This window comes from Rhipicephalus sanguineus, chromosome 3, assembly GCF_013339695.2.
Source record: "Rhipicephalus sanguineus isolate Rsan-2018 chromosome 3, BIME_Rsan_1.4, whole genome shotgun sequence".
In the NCBI taxonomy this organism is placed as follows: Eukaryota; Metazoa; Arthropoda; class Arachnida; order Ixodida; family Ixodidae; genus Rhipicephalus; species Rhipicephalus sanguineus.
Window position 1 is genome coordinate 10,665,917 of NC_051178.1, and position 16,223 is coordinate 10,682,139.

Genomic DNA, 16,223 nt, shown 5'->3' on the forward strand with positions numbered 1-16,223 from the left:
TTTCACGCGAAATGCGTGGCTCCCTTGTGCAGTGGCGTAGCCAGAGGGGAGGGGGTACACCGGGCTCGTGCCCCCCCCCCCCCCCAAGAATATTTTTCCCTTGCGATACAGAACACAATATGAAACTCTACCCCACTTATCTGCACAGACCCAATATCGCATCAAAAAAGTGCCCCCCCCCCCCCCCCCCCCCCCCCCACCGAAAAACATTTCTGCCTACGTCACTGGCTGGGTGCCACTGTGCTCAAAACACTACTTTCCGAGGCACCCAAAAAGGAGAACTGTCTCGGTGGCTAAAATCAAGCGCGACAATCGACAGCCTACAAACACCTCGTCCCTGTGAATTGTGAGTATTACGCAATTCCCTCAAAATATTTGTTCTGGAATATTTTTTTAGCACGAGGGTGGTGACTGAAAGATCTTCCCTTATACATCGCGTTCGGGAGGATGTTTCTTGATGAGAGACAGCGTACGAAATAATTTACAAGTTACGCTAACTCTTAGCTGTGAGTGTAAAGCATTCAGAAAACAAATTCCACTGTAAAGTTCTGCGCGTGTCTGTACCAGTTTTAGAAGTAGAGTTTGGAATCCTAATTCGCACTCAGCGCACGCAACCTTGCACGTGACGTGGAAGACTACCGAAGCTGTTTCTTTTCGTACGCCAAGAGGCTGGGACGGCATGCTGCGCGCTGTCTTCTCTAGTTATATTAATGTGTTACCGGTTGGACTGAGAGCGTATTTTCGATGAAATCACCCCTGAAGGTTGTGACTGCATACCTAAACAAGGTTCCGCGGCCGAAGTTGGCAGGATGCTGTCAGCGACACGAAGAAGCTGTGGAAAAGCTGCTAATTTCAAACTCCGCGAGGCTGAGGCTGCGCGTGCACCTGCGTCAAGTCGCGGCGAAGGGAGCTAACAGGCATGCAAGCAAGACATGTGTAGGAGTGAATCTGCAGTGAAGATTGAAATCGTGTGTTGGTGTATTAGGCACAACTGAGACATTTTCGTTTCTCTTTGTGATGTATATTCTGTTTTTCTTTTTTCGCTTGTCAAGTAGAGCCGGAGAGGGATATGGCTATTTTACGTGTTGAAATTTATTATTGTCATTTTGCTAGATTGTTATCTTTTGCCTCAGGAGTTCTACCAAATATGTGTGACAATTAAATGATAATAGATAACACAGATATGCAATTGGATCAAAATACTGACAGCAATCACGTATTCATTGATCATTTATTAATTGGTTACATTGACTGTAGACATTTCCTCAAGTAACTTTATCATCATTGCTGCATAATGACGGTTTTGAACCAGCACAGCTTCGCCGAGCAAATCTTCCTGAAGAGCGGAAATGCCAAGTGATATGGCACGTGATTCGAACCGCAATTACCCATTGCTTTACACTAAAGCCTAAGCGACGCGTTATTTTACACCCGCAGAGCAAGATCAACTGGTGTTAAACGACGCCGTTTGTGTTTTAAAATAAACTATCACCCCAACAAGCCGTCACAGGGCGTTTAAAGGTGGTTTCAGGCAGCACAATATCATCGCGTGAAGCGGCGAATTTCATAGTGCTGTTAGACAGTAAACTATCAAAAATAAGATCTAATAAACCATGATAACACATTAATGCATTTCCGGAGTATTATAGCCTGCGCAAAGCCTCCGTACAGCCTGCAAACAGCTCACACGCGCGCCGTCAATGCGCCCCTAGATCGGAGCCGGCGTGAAAATGGCGGACGCCGTAGCAGACGACGCGGTTGTCTCCACTCCCTACGGAGCGGTAGGGGAGGAGGACATCGAGGCACTCTACTCGGCATGGCTGCACATATGCGTAGCGACGTTTTCGGTGACTTGGCTTGGCTCGTGCATCGAGAGAGTAACGACGCCGCGACAAGCCACCCATGACACTGGCGCAGGCAACCTTGGACGCATGCGCACACAACGCTGTATAAATACAGGGAATGCCACATCATCTCATTGTAACCGCTTGTTATTTTCAAAAATACTTGAAAAGCTCTAAATAAAGGTGGTTAAGCATAGTTACAGGAACTCCTGCGAAAGCAGAATGATAGCTTTCACAAATCGCGAGAAGGGCTGGCGGCATCGCTATCAATTCTCAGCATTGCTGGAGGAAAAGTGCATGCGTGTTTAGAGCCTTTCAGATTGAAAAATACTGCTTGTAAAATAACTACGTGCTTTTGGGATTAACTACCGTAGCTACAAGCACTGCGAAGGGTGAGCTTTCTGTCACGCTGTAAAAAAATGGGTCGAGAAAAATCAGTTGTCGGTCCCTTTAAGGAATTTGGTAATGGGGCCAAAATCATCCTTATAGGGTACATGAATGCCCACATACATGACCATGACGGATATTCAGACACCAATGGGAAGTTATACTAAATCCCTGCGAGCAACATATTCTGGAGATAGTTAACACGGGGCCTAAATGTAACGGCCAAATCATGTGGGAAGTCGGAAACAAGCAATCAAGTGTTGATTATTGTCTCATGACTGAAGGAATTTACCACAAACTGAGAGAAGTGAGAATACACGAGGAGGGATTAAAAGCTTGGGTAGTGATCATAAACAAATAACGTTACAAATGGGATATGAAACTGGAAATAAGAGCATGGAATTAAAGCCTGGCAGCTCGTATTTAAATGACAAACAAATAATAAATATAGCCGCAAGAGTTGAGGAAGAAGTAGGCAAAATACCAGGCAAGGACTGGGAGTATAGTGAGCTGTTACATCTAGTGACGAAGGAGATAGGGAAGGAGAAGAAAACTATTTGCTGGAAAGGAAAGAGGAAGCCAAAAAGTAGGTGGAACAAGGAAATTCATGAGACGATCGAGAAGCGATGCGAAGCATCACGGGAGAATAGAAGGGCAAAAAAGGAGGAGCTGCCACAGGACGAAGTCAACAAAATATGGCAAATATATTTAGAGAAAAATTCCATTGTACAGAAATTGGTCAAGGCAAAAATTAAAGGTGAAAGTGAATGCGGGGTGACAGAGATTCACGAAAAAAAGGAGGCCGCACCTAGCAATGCTAGGTGCGGCCTCCTTTTTTTCGTAAAGCCACTAGGTAGGAAGTCTGTCACAATGCAACAACATATTGTAGATGGAGGAGGAAATCAATTGGAAGTGTATGAAGCGCTAGGTTACATCCGAAAGGTAACAGCTGATTCGTTTAAAAAGAGCATTCAGGGGATTTCCCCGGTGAGTAAAAGTGTGGTAGAGAGAGCGACCTAGGAAGAGCTAGTACTTGAGAATTTCAACTGGAAAAAGGCCGAAGGAAAAATTCCAAAGCACACTGCCGCAGGTTTAGATGGGGTTCCCGTTAGCCTCACTAACAAACTAGGACATAACACTAAAGAAGCACTGCTGAAAGCCGTAGAAAAATGCTTAAAGGACAGGCAAAAACCAGATAGTTGGCAAAAAAGTAGAATGAACATAATCTATAAAGGCAAGGGAGAAAAGGATAACATTCGCTCGTATAGACCACTAACCATTACATCGGTACTATGTATACAGGTTGACGATGCAAGCAGTAAAAATGAAAATAGAATCATGGGCAGAACATAACGATATTTTGGGAGAACTTAGAATGGATTTCGAGTCGACAGGCGGTTAGAGGATAACCTGTTTGTTCTCACTCAGTGTATAGAAATATCTAAAATAGAAAATAGGCCCTTGTACGTGGCTTTTCTAGACATCACAGGGGCATACGACAACCTTAATCAGGAAATTTTGTGGGATATATTGAAAGGAATGGGCATAGGCGACGACTGTATACAGCTTTTGAGGGAGATATACCGAGAAAATACAGTTTGCCTACAATGGGAAGGAATATGTTGCAAAGAGAACGTTAATATTAGCAAGGGGCTGAGACAGGGATATGTCCTTTGTCCCCGCTGTTATTCACGCTGTGCATGGCGAGTATGGAAAAAGCGGCAGGTAGCAACATTGGTTTTAATCTGTCGCACAAACAGGGCGGCGTGATGATTGAGTAGAAGCTTCCAGGTTTATTTATGCGGACGATATCGTCGTTATTTGCGGACAGTCGAGATGATATACAGTGGCTGGAGGATATATGCGAAAGGGAAGATGAAGCTCTTGGGATTAGGATTTAGTGTAACGAAGTGTGGATTGGTGGTATTCAATGGACCCTGTGATCAGACAGTGTCAATACGAGGCCAAGAAATATCGACGAGGGTAAGCGAATACAAGTACCTCGGAGTATGAGTAAATGAGAGTGATAGATAGATGGAGGTACAGGAAAAAGCCTTGGCAGCAAAAGGAAAGAGGAATGCTGAAATAATAAGCACAGAGCGCTGTGGGGATACAAAATCATGCCATATCCACGAAGTGAATGATGATGAGTGGGCTAAGTTCTGGAGGTAATCTGGTAAACCGTCAATCCCCGTAAATTTTGCCCACTCGATACCTGACACACAAACGCGGGGGTCCTCATATATGACGTTAAGCTCAGGGGAACGTTTGTTGTCGGCGTTTGCTGATCGAACATATCGTTCTCGTTGCCGTTTTGCCTTTCGAGGGCGAGAGCGCGTTCACAATCGTTTTCATCCATGGCAGAAAGAGAATGTGTGGTCAGCGTCATCGTTATCACGTGTAGTGGGTACATTTACAGTGTACTAGACGAGGGCAGTGGGCTTACTCCCCGGCGGAGGGTATGCGGTGGGGTGGCTCCACAAACGTCGCCAGTGTGTGCTTCTCTCTTTGCCCGGGCGGCGGCGCTGGGATCGCCATCAGGGTTACCAGATTGGGCTATTAATAGCCAAATTGGGCGACTTTTTGTTCGAGTTGGCGTCAAATTTTTCTCTTTGGCTATATGGCTATTTATGGGCTACATTGCTATCGACTACAGGCAAAAATTCCAAAAAGCTACAAAATGTAGATAATTTTAGTATCGGGGACCCCAAACGGCTTACGCACGCACGCTCTTGCACAGGGCTCGGGAAGTATATCTGATGTGTGGGGGCGATCACGTCTGTGGGCTGAAGTTGCAGATCGTCTATATATATATATATATATATATATATATATATATATATATATATATATATATATATATATATATATATATATATATATATATGCAGAGACTGGGGCTCTTCGATTTTCTGACGTCTGGCAGTTCTCTGGCAGCCAGAGATAGCCAGAGGGCAGCCAGCAAGTTCCGGTTGGGACAGGAAGCAGCGTCTTGGTCACATGTGTGGGAAGCCCGAGACAACCCGAAGCTGCCCCAAGATTACAAAATCGAACGCTGGGACAGCCAGAGTAAACGTAAACAAACGCTACCGCCGTGGCAGCAAACGAAACTTTGCGCCGCGTGCGCGTTGGTTTTTCTGCATTGCCCGCTTGAAAATATGTGGCTAGGTTGGCTGAAGAGCTGAAGTGATATTCTCGAGCATACGGATTTGGGATACGATCACGTACGTTCGCAAAATCGTGCGCAACTCGCCCCGTCCGCGAACAAAACAGCTAGCTGGCGCACGGCGCCACGAAAGCGATGCAAGGTGAGCTACCGCGCCGCTAACGGCTTAACCAGCTCACGTCTGCTTAGTACGTGTAACAGTCGCTGCACAACACGACGCGAAAATCTCGCGAAAGTGATCGTGTCCTCAAAAGAGCTCGAGGATCTATCGCGTACTACGTCGCACACACGCGTTGACCAGCTTGCGTTTTGTCATAACTTGAGACATGCGGCGGTATGGGTACCACGAGTGCGCGTTATATCTAAAATAAACTTCTGTGTGACGCGTCTTCGACTCGTTTTGGCAGATGTTGCCTGAGCCTCTTTTCCAGTCCTAAGTGGCACTCCGAAAATCTCATGTACTAGCTCAGCCTTTATTTGAGCTACTAGGTGATAACCGCGTACATACTGCATGAAATTATTACTAAGAGGTGAAAAAGACAAAGCCGACCATGAAATAAGCAACAAAAGGATGTATGCATTTCTGAATTCATCTTCGTTTTTTCACATCGACGCGTCGTAGCATAACATAATACTATACCTCACATACTGGCCCGTAGATCGAAGTACACTCGCACGCCGTTCGCGACCAACGAGGATCACACAAAAAACAATGTCGCGATCGCTTTTATTCGATCAGTGCATTTAATCAACATCGAAGACCTAGTTGAAATAGTTAAGTTCTGACGGGGTTCCCGCACGCAAACATACGACGGAGCGAAATAGGTAGTTCGATCACAATCGTCTCAGCTAAATGCACATAAAGCACACACGACACCACAATCGAATACTACTACGAAAAAATAAACTCGAAAGGGGTCTCCATGCGTTCGTACGAACGTGTACATAACTTTTGGGACATGTGCACGACGCAGTTAGAATGGTTAGAACGCGACAGTTCGCCGCGTTGTTCACGGAAGGAAACTTCACGGGACGCATAAGAAAAGCAATAAACATTAGCTCCAAATGCTCGCCGCCACTCGTAATCGCGCCACCTCGCACGGCGAAACGGCGCCGAGCGTAAGGACAAGCAAAGGTGTAGTCCGCAAGCGCCCGCATTGCAGTCCGTCGAGTCCTCACAAAGATGGCGGCGAGCGCGTTGGCGTCATCATTGTGTACACGTCACGCCTACGTCAAATTTGACAGAAAATGGCGGAAGTCCAGACACGGCCGGTCTAGAGGCGCGCGCTCGCTCCTTCCCTTACGGCCTGAGCAGCCGCCGGGAGTACAATGGAACTTTTTCTATACAGTCACGACGGCGCGCTCCGCGTGAGGGCGTCGCGAGCCAACCGCCCAAAGCGCGTTTCGCTGCATGCGCTTCGTGTTGTAAACCAGCTGTGCCCGGCCAATTTCTCGTGCTAATTACTTCTTTCGGTTGTAGCAAGCGGTGAAGGAAGTACAGGTGCGTGTGGGGACAGTCTGCCTTTCTCGGCACTCGGCAATAGAAGACGCACACGCAGCGCTACTAGCAACAACAATATTTTTTAAGACCCGACCACCTTATATTCGATGGAGGCGAAAATGCCTGACGCCCGTGTGCTTAAATTGCTGTGGCTGGAAAATGAATTTTCAGGCTACATTAAGCGCATCCAGGATTCTTCTGTCGCCGCTGGCGTTGGAAACTTTACAGACGAGACGTACACTGTCCTGCTTTTCACCACGAAGTCCACAGTGGAGACAGTCCGATTTCTTCTGAGAAAAGGAGTAAACTATGTGCTCACGAAGAAATTTAACAGTGATCCTACAGAGGCATTGTTTGGAAAATCAATGTGCGAGGGCAATGACGCGCCAGACGCAAGAGCCGTCACAGCTGCTTTGACCCACATTGTCAAGGAAAAGGCGCTACCTTCAAAAGACATGGGCATTCGCGACGAAAACATTGAAGAAGCGGCGGTGTCTATTCCGGAAGATGTTATTGAGGAATTTGAAGCTCTGCGAGAACCTCCTCGCAAACCACCGAACTCTGTTGCCTATTCAGGCTTGGTGTATGTAGGTGGTTACATTGCCAAACTCATCACTGATGTCGGTTGCGAAACATGCGCCATGCTAGTGACGACAAACAAAACGAGCAGTCCTTTGCATCATCTTCTCTGTCAGCAAGAAGCCTATGATCTACACTACTCAAAGCCGGAGTTACTATCAATGCTGGACGCAATTGTGACGTTCTTCGAGAAAGCTGTCAAATATCTTCCTCAAACAAAAATCCTCGAGACTCTGCAATTGACTGTTGAGCCATACCTTGAAGATTCGCCACTTCTGGACTGTCCGGAAGGTGTGGACAAGAGTCACGCGAGAGTGCTGGCTCATGTTATTTCTGAGAAGTTTCTCCGGATTCTTCTTGTTAACTACACAAAAAAGTTAACATATCAGAATGACAGGCCTTCTGGTTTTATTCACAAGCCCTCGCGGAAGCATATCAGGCTGTGACAGACTTGACTCCTTAAACTGTGATCGTCACTACAGTGTTTTACCAGCAGTGATTTTTTTTTTCAGTTCTCCGTGCGCATATCGTTGTAGTACCAAGGAAAACATTGTTTCCCATTGAAACGATTCTCTGAAAGTTTTTTTTATGTTTCCTCTTCGTCTGCAGCGTGGCCGTCCCCATTGTGCAGTGACTTTCACTTTTTTGCAGTATTTGTTTCAATATTAAAGCCCGAATTAAGATGCCTCCAACAAAAAATGTGCAATTTTGTTATTTTCAAGTACAGCGACGGCCGGCACATACATTTGAAATAAACATTTCCTAAACCATTATTAAACCGTTTCCTCAACCAAATGCAATGTTCATCCTCTCACTTATTCTCGAAGTTACAGAAACCTAAAAAGAACACAAGGCTGTGTTATAACCGCGTCGATGCTTTGCCGAGCAACAGAAGCGGGTTTATGAGCGGCCTGCGCCACCACTTCTGTAAAGCGGAATTTACCAGAGTCATCATATATACTTGCTACGATGTTTCTATTGCATTGGTACCATGAATACCATATAGAGTAACTTCAGAAAGCGCCACGATAAGTCGGCAGCCGAGCACTCCCAGCGCGCTCTAGCCTCCGCAACGGCCGGGAGTGTGTTAGGGAGCAGTTGGCTCGGAGCGCCCCCACGAAATTGCGGCCATAGGTAGCAACAGCCCCCCGTGCGCAGGCCGTAAAGGAAGGAGCGAGCGCGCGCCTCCAGACCGGCCGTGGTCCAGAATAGCACCGCTGGACTGCGCCGCGCGGCGCACTAGTACAGTGGCTGTAGCACTAGCCTCGCCCACAGCGAGGCGGTAAATGCAGGAGAACGATCCTCAGGTCACGTGGGCATAAAGTCACGTGATCAAAGCGATAGCTCATCTAGGTACATCTTCACCTAGGAGCAGAGAGTGTGTCTAGGGACGGTTTAGGTACAACCACCGAACACGCGGAACACGTAGTACAATCGCGTGGTGCGTGATGGGTGTGTGTGAGAGGCATGAACGGGGTGGGCGTGTGTCCACAGCTTCCGAGCTAGTAAAGTTGCGTTAATTCGTTACCACTTAAAACGTGGCAGGCCGTTTCAAGCACGTCTTCATTAGCACTGAAACCGACTCTTGGGAAAAGAAATACAGGCAAGTGAGGTGTGAAAACGCAATGTGAAGTGCTAAATGTTGAGAAAGCGCCTATGAACCAAATGTACTGGCAACAGCTAGGTTGAGGCATTTTCATTGGTGTCATGTGTGCTGACTCTACGTAGTTTCCGTGAATGGTTTGAGAAGTGTTTTGCGTTTTTTTTTTCCTTCATGTATTGCATGAAGCTGCACACATTTTAAGTGTCCCGTAGAAATGCTTGTACGCAAGTAGAGTAGCTTGGGCTTGTTCGTGTACATACATAACGCAAGCGGAATAGCTCACACCGAGGCAGGGACGGTGTAAGCAAGTCGACACGAGAGCATGTGTTGTCTTGCTTGCTCCGTCGCTGTCTCAGTATGTGCTATTCCGCTTGCTCGTGCTAGGTCTAAGAGGTGCTAGCGCGCGCCCCGGCGCTTTCGCTGCCGTCCATCGAGAGCGTCCGACAGGAGAAAAGAATCGCTCTCCGATAAGTCGGGAGACGGGAACGCGAGGCTCACTTGTTGCGGGATCGGCAGGAACTGTAGGTAAACTGGGAAAACTTGGCATCGCCTCATGGGGAATAATCGAGCTCTTGATCTCTCTCGTGGTTGACGCTGCACCGTCCCTAGAATTCCCCAGAAAGCGATGTTATACGGAGCGGTGACGTCTGCATCGAACTAGCCAATGAGAGCGAGGATCACCCTCCTGGAGTTACCGCTTCGCACCCCCACACTACACAGAAACGGAAACGGCTGCTGCGCCGCACGGATGTGACGTCATGCACTTTTCCGGTTCGGCGCTTCGTTTGAATAATAGTATATGGTTTGAATAGTCGGGAGTGTCTAGCGTTACGTCTAGACGTAACAATAGAAGCTGTGAAAGTTACGTCCAGAAGTAAAAATGAAAAATGTTAAAGTTACGTCCAGTGTGACTACAATACAAAACCGGCTTGTTAAACCCTCCGAACTGATCGGCAGCTGTGGCGTAGTTAGCTAGCGCAGCACATAAAGGACGGGTAAGGTCGCTGGTTCGAGCCCCTTCGCAGTTTGTTTTATTTATTTTTTTTGGTCGCGCTACTATTGTTTTTACATTTGGGCCTCCTCATCGGCCTCCCGTCAGCCTGACTTGCTGCTGGTGGGCCTGTCCACAGGCCCTTTGATGATGACCCTCGCAGAATTGGCTATATTTATTATGATAAAGTGTTTTGCGAATTAATGCTCTTAATCGGCGAGACGCAGGAGGACACGAAAAGTTCAAATGCAGCTGGCTGCATCAGTTTCTCCGGCACACGCGTCAGGAATGTTGATTTCCACGGTTTATCAAAGTTTTGATGACAAAAAGGCGGACTGCAACGTAGCCACGCCGAATATGCAACAGGAAACTTTTTTTATGTCGCTCGACATACCGTCACCACCTGACGAGGTAACCGGCAGGCCGCTTCAAAATACTGACGTGCCAAAGTGATACTATAGGCGATTAGCACTTGATAAACGATACCCAAGGGCAAGTGCCAACTGCATTAGCCCATCTACCTACAAAACAGCTTGTCTGCCTTGCTGAATAACACGCACGGCCTGCGACAGCACGGGAGCATTTCCGTAGCAACGGATGAGAACGGCCATACGTTTACTCACTTTGCAAAACAGCCTGCAATGCAGTAGCTTTGGCCTTCGGAGATCACAGGCTTACTTCGCAGACGCAGTGGGGTTTCATGCATGTCCCAGATGAAAATGGCACGCGAACTTCCAGCTGGAAAGAGACGTTCCAGCTGGATTTCGAGCCGGAATTATCTTTTCCAGTTGGAAAATTTCCATTGCCAGCTGGAAATAACTGGAAATGGCAGTTTCCAGCTGGAAACAATCTCCACCCTAGGCAGTTTTCCAGCTGGAAACAACTGGAAATTGCTTTTCCAGCGGGCAACGAAATCCAGCTGAGGCAGTTTTCTAGCTGGAAGTAGTTGCTGCTGCTGGAAAGAACAGGAAATAGGATTTTCCAGCTGGAAATAGCAGGGGCGTAGCCAGAAATTTTTTTCGGGGGGGGGGGGGGTTCAACCATACTTTATGTATGTTCGTGCGTGCGTATATATACGCAACCAAAACTGAAAAATTTCGTGGGGGGGGGGGTGTTGAACCCCCCCCCCCCCCGGCTACGCCCCTGGGAAATAGAACCCACCTAAATTTATAATAATTTCTGGGGTTTCACTTGCCAAAACTGACATGATTATGAGACCCACCGTAGTGGAGGGCTCCCGAAATTTCGAATACATTGGTTAACGCACACTGACATCGCATAATACGCGGACCTCTAGCATTGCGCCTCCATCGAAATGTGATCGTCGCGGCCAGGATCGAACCCACGTCCTTCTGGTCAGGAACTGAACACTGTAATCACCGTACCACTGCGGCTGCCCCACCTCAATTCTTTTCACCTCAAGCTTTTGAGAAAACACCACGGAAACATATACAAAACGAGCACTTTTCAGCTTAGAGTGGTTGGCTCCAGTGGGAGAGTTCACCTTGCACTTTGAAACCTTTGATGTTCTGCCGTTCTGCTGCAATGATCCAATAACGTAGATGTCTGGGTCAGTTGGTACATGACGCTGAGGTAAAAACCAGTCAAAAAGACGCCGGACAAGGGGAAGAAGTGACACACACAACGCCAGTCGTTGTGTGTGTCACTTCTTCCCCTTGTCCGGCGTCTTTTTGCAGTCGTTGTGTGTGTCACTTCTTCCCCTTGTCCGGCGTCTTTTTGACTGGTTTTTGCCTCAGAGTGCTGCAACATGTCATTTTTAATAGCTTACTTATGTTTAGAAGGCTGCATTGTCCAGCAGCACATATATTTTGTCAACAAAGCTGGCCAGGATTTCTTAAGCTTCGTTGTAGCGCGGCAAAGGACAAAGAAACGTACGACGACATACAGCGCTATGTGTCGTCGTACGTTTCTTTCTCATGTCCATGTCTTTTGCCGCGCTACAACGGAGCTGACGGAGCTGACGGCCGCGCTACAACGGAGAAATGACCCACTGCCAACAAGTCCACGTAGCCACCTTTATTGACAGTATTGTTTATCTCTTTTGTGAGAGAGCTCAACAATCTAGTACGTTGCTTATAATTTCGGCACGAATACGTTTGCCAGAACACTAGTCAGCAAAAAAAAAACGACACTTCAATTGAAGCATAGTTTTGAGGCCATCCGGCAGGTCAGTCATCGTGCAACGATATTACCTCTGCGTTTACGCTTCCAGACTGCGTGCGCGCCTGCTATACAAGGCGTTAGCATATATAGCCACTTTATCAACGTTGTTACTTCACGCTTGCTCCACTCGATCATGATTAGTCGCGCTAACATTTACGACACGAACGACACGACCAGAGCGTCTATCTTAGTAGCCGCCATATTTGTTGTTGTTGTTCATTGCATTTTCACTCAGCGTTAGTTACGCACATATCATGCGCGAGACTGTGTGCATTGCGACTTACATAAACTTGATCCAGTAAAACTATTAATGCCTTAGAGTAATTCTGCAATTACTTATAGGCGAAAGAGCAAATTTAACGCAGGATATAGTTCGAAAACCGACGACCGCAGTTTCGTACAGCGTAGATGCGTGTGTCATGGCTTGGCCCGAGAGGTGCGCGTTTTTTGTGCAGTGAGTGAAGAATTGGTTTTAAAGAAGATTTTGTGTAGAAATCGCATTAATCGAGTTGTATTTTGGAACAGTTCTACGTGTGGAAGGTGTTACGACTTAAGACCGTCAAGCGCTCCCTGTTGGTTTTCTGTTCTACGGGTCGTGGTGATTCTTCCGCTCTTCCCCGTCCGCTTGTTCCACTTGAAGGTAACCATAAACTTTTTTCCCCTCATGTTTCAGTTGCAATTAAAGCGTGCGTGCATGCGTTCGTGCTGATACCGAAGGGCTTGCTTTTCATGACGTGACAATGACTTGATTGTTGTATGCAGTGTTTCTACGTGTGAGGTACAGTACGTGTGTTCCTTGTTGCCGTAGTCCCACTGGAAAAGTTTGTGCCTTGTGCTAGAGGAGTCGGTGTGACATGCTGCAAGCTAAACGGCACAAGTGGCAATGACAAAGAACCCGTACTTTACTAGTACCTTGTGCAAGCACGTAGCCAGGATTTTTTTTCGGGGGGGGGGGGGGGGGCCAAGGCCTAAATATTCGAAAGAAAGTCTTTTCATGGCAAAAAGAAAAAAAAATTGCCCGGGAACATAAAAGGCTGGACGAATTTCGGGGGGGGGGCCGGGGGGCCCGGGGACGATTTCGGGGGGGGGCCCGGGCCCCCCCCGAAATTCGTCCAGCCTTTTATGTTCCCGGGCAATTTTTTTTTTCTTTTTGCCATGAAAAGACTTTCTTTCGAATATTTAGGCCTTGGGCCCCCCCCCCCCCCCCCCCCCCCCCGAAAAAAAATCCTGGCTACGTGCTTGACCTTGTGTACACGTTTTTTTTATCTTTTCGTGCTGCTTAACTTGGAGCTTGTTGTAGAGTTGCACATCCAAATTTCTGCTCGCCCCGTATGTCTGTACCGATCAGCCATCTCGACCCATCTTTTTTGTGTATGTGTGCGCCCAGTTTTCAGTTTCGTGACTGAAATCTGTCCGACGTGATCGTGACATGAGCGCGTCCTTCTACTACAAATGCATGTTCGCAAATATGTCGTTGCCTCGATTCGCATGTCATTCAATGATCGGAAAACAGCCACCTCGTATAGAGGCAGTCACAGCGCGCTGAGATTTAGTTAACCGAACCTACAACCTTCGGGTAACACGTCCAATGCTCTACCAATTGAGCTATAACGGCTGCCACTTTCCCATCCACTGTATTGGGTAGTTACGTTTGTGTAATCCTGGGAAGGGTGTAGGTTCGGTCCCTACCAGCCGCAAGTTGATTTTTTCATCCACTTTAAGTCCTTTCCATTTATGTCATAATTATACTATACTACAGTTAAAACGTGCAAATAATGTCACCTGTATATTCCTTAGCTTCATTGTCTGTGGATTTCATTTAGGTTGTGTGAAATATCATCTTTGAATTGCTTGACAGGTATAGCACATTCTCCTTAATGCTAACTGTGAAATCTGAAGGCCTTGCAAAGAGCAGAAAGGAAGTGCAACAGTGAACGCAGCTTTTTGTTTCAAATGGCACTGTAAGCACAAACTTCCTAAAATGCTGCGGATTACTTCTGACGTGATGCAAATTTTTCGTATGCTGGGCTTTAATATACAAAGTAAATAAAGAATTCCCTATAATCTACCTTTATTTATTTATGTACACAATTTTGTGGAAGCTGGTCACACTGAATATACAGACTCGCTTGCTCAACTATGATTGGTGTTATAAAAGGGCTTGTTGCTGAGCTAGTCGGCTCATTGCTTGAGAAAACTTGGTATGGCGCAAAGAGGACAGGGATGAAGTGAAGACACGAACTGCCAGACACGAGCACCAACTTCCGACTCTTTATTAACAGAAACCACGCCGATTTATATAGGCTGCCGAACAAGGTAATCTCGTTACAGAAATAGAAACATCGACAAACTAACAATTCATCATGAGCCACTGAAACAGAGTTGAGGCATGCGCCAGAAACTGCACTGATCTGAGCTGTAAAATTATGCCAGCACACATGAACACGTGTCCATCACAGGATCAATCCGAGTGAGAAGCAAAAGGGGCAGTGCACAACCTAAACTTGACATGTCTACAGGCTATCTTTAAAAAAAAATATCTTCTTTCTCACTTAAATCTATTGATGGTGCACTAACGCACTGACTGTCTGCCCTTTTTATGTGTCAGCAATGTGGTGTGCAATATTCCCCTAAGCTGCGGTAGGCTGTGCATCCGCCAAACGGGCCAGTGTTTCAATGATCATGCAAGGAAGCACCGCTTGGCGGTCAGCAGCAAGATGGGTGGGCCCTTGGCCACGGTGCCCTTGGCAGACCACTGCAAGCGCTGTGGTTGTGCGCCACACTTCAGCCAAACCACTTTTCTAAGGAGAGCAAGCAGCCGCACTGAAAGGGAGACAATTGAGACATTCCTAATAAAAAGGGCAGGCAGTCAGTGCGTTAGTGCGCCATCAATAGATTTAAGTGAGAAAGAAGTAAGGTTTTTGAAAGATAGCCTGTAGACGTGTCAAGTTTAGGTTGTGCGCTGCCCGATTTGCTTCTCACTCAGATTGATCCTGTGATGGACATGTGTTCGTACATGTGTGCTGGCATGATTTTACAGCTCAGGTCAATGCAGCTTCCGGCGCATGTCTCGACTCTTTCAGTGACTCATGATGAATTGTTAGTTCGTCTATGTTTCTATTTATGTAATGATTACCTTGTTCGGCAGCCCTTCACATGGTTTCTGGAAATAAACAGTCGGAAGTTGCAGCCCTTGTCATTTCGTCCCCATCCTCTTTGTGCCATACCAGTTTTTCTCAAATGGTGGTATAAAATTGCCAATGAACATAAAATTGCTTGACAAGCATGTTTCTGGGGGTAAATTGTGGGAGGCTATTTCTGACAGCTATACATGATGGTGAATGGAGCTGAAGTTAAAGAAAAGCTATACCTTAACACATTATAACAAACAAGTGCTAGCTTTTTCATGTGATGGTTTTACCAGAATTACATATTAGCTAGAATTATGCTAGAGACTACTTAGTTTACACATTATAACAAACAAGTGCTAGCTTTTTCATTTGACGGTTTTACCCGAATTACATATTAGCTAGAATTATGCTAGAGACTACTTACTTTACACATTATAACAAACAAGTGATCGCTTCTTCATTTGATGGTTTAAGCCGAATTACATATTAGCTAGAATTATGCTAGAGACTGCTTATGAATTACAGTTAAAAACGAACTTCACCATGCAACGTACACTTAACCTATTGGCTGCTCAGTGTTCTTTTATTTGGCCTGGCAGTGACAGCCATGCTCGTTTTTAAAATTTTATTAAAGGCACGATTTTAATTCCTATATAACTGAAAAAACCTACATATAAAAACCAAATGGCTGCCATGGCAAGGTGTGTGTCCCCGTCTGATTTTTCTGTATTTACGTCACTGTGGAGTTTATTAGGTTGATTCCTTTTCCACTTACTGCATGTAAATGTTTCTTTCAGATGTTGAAGCACAACAAGCCTGATAGAAGAGGACATTCGG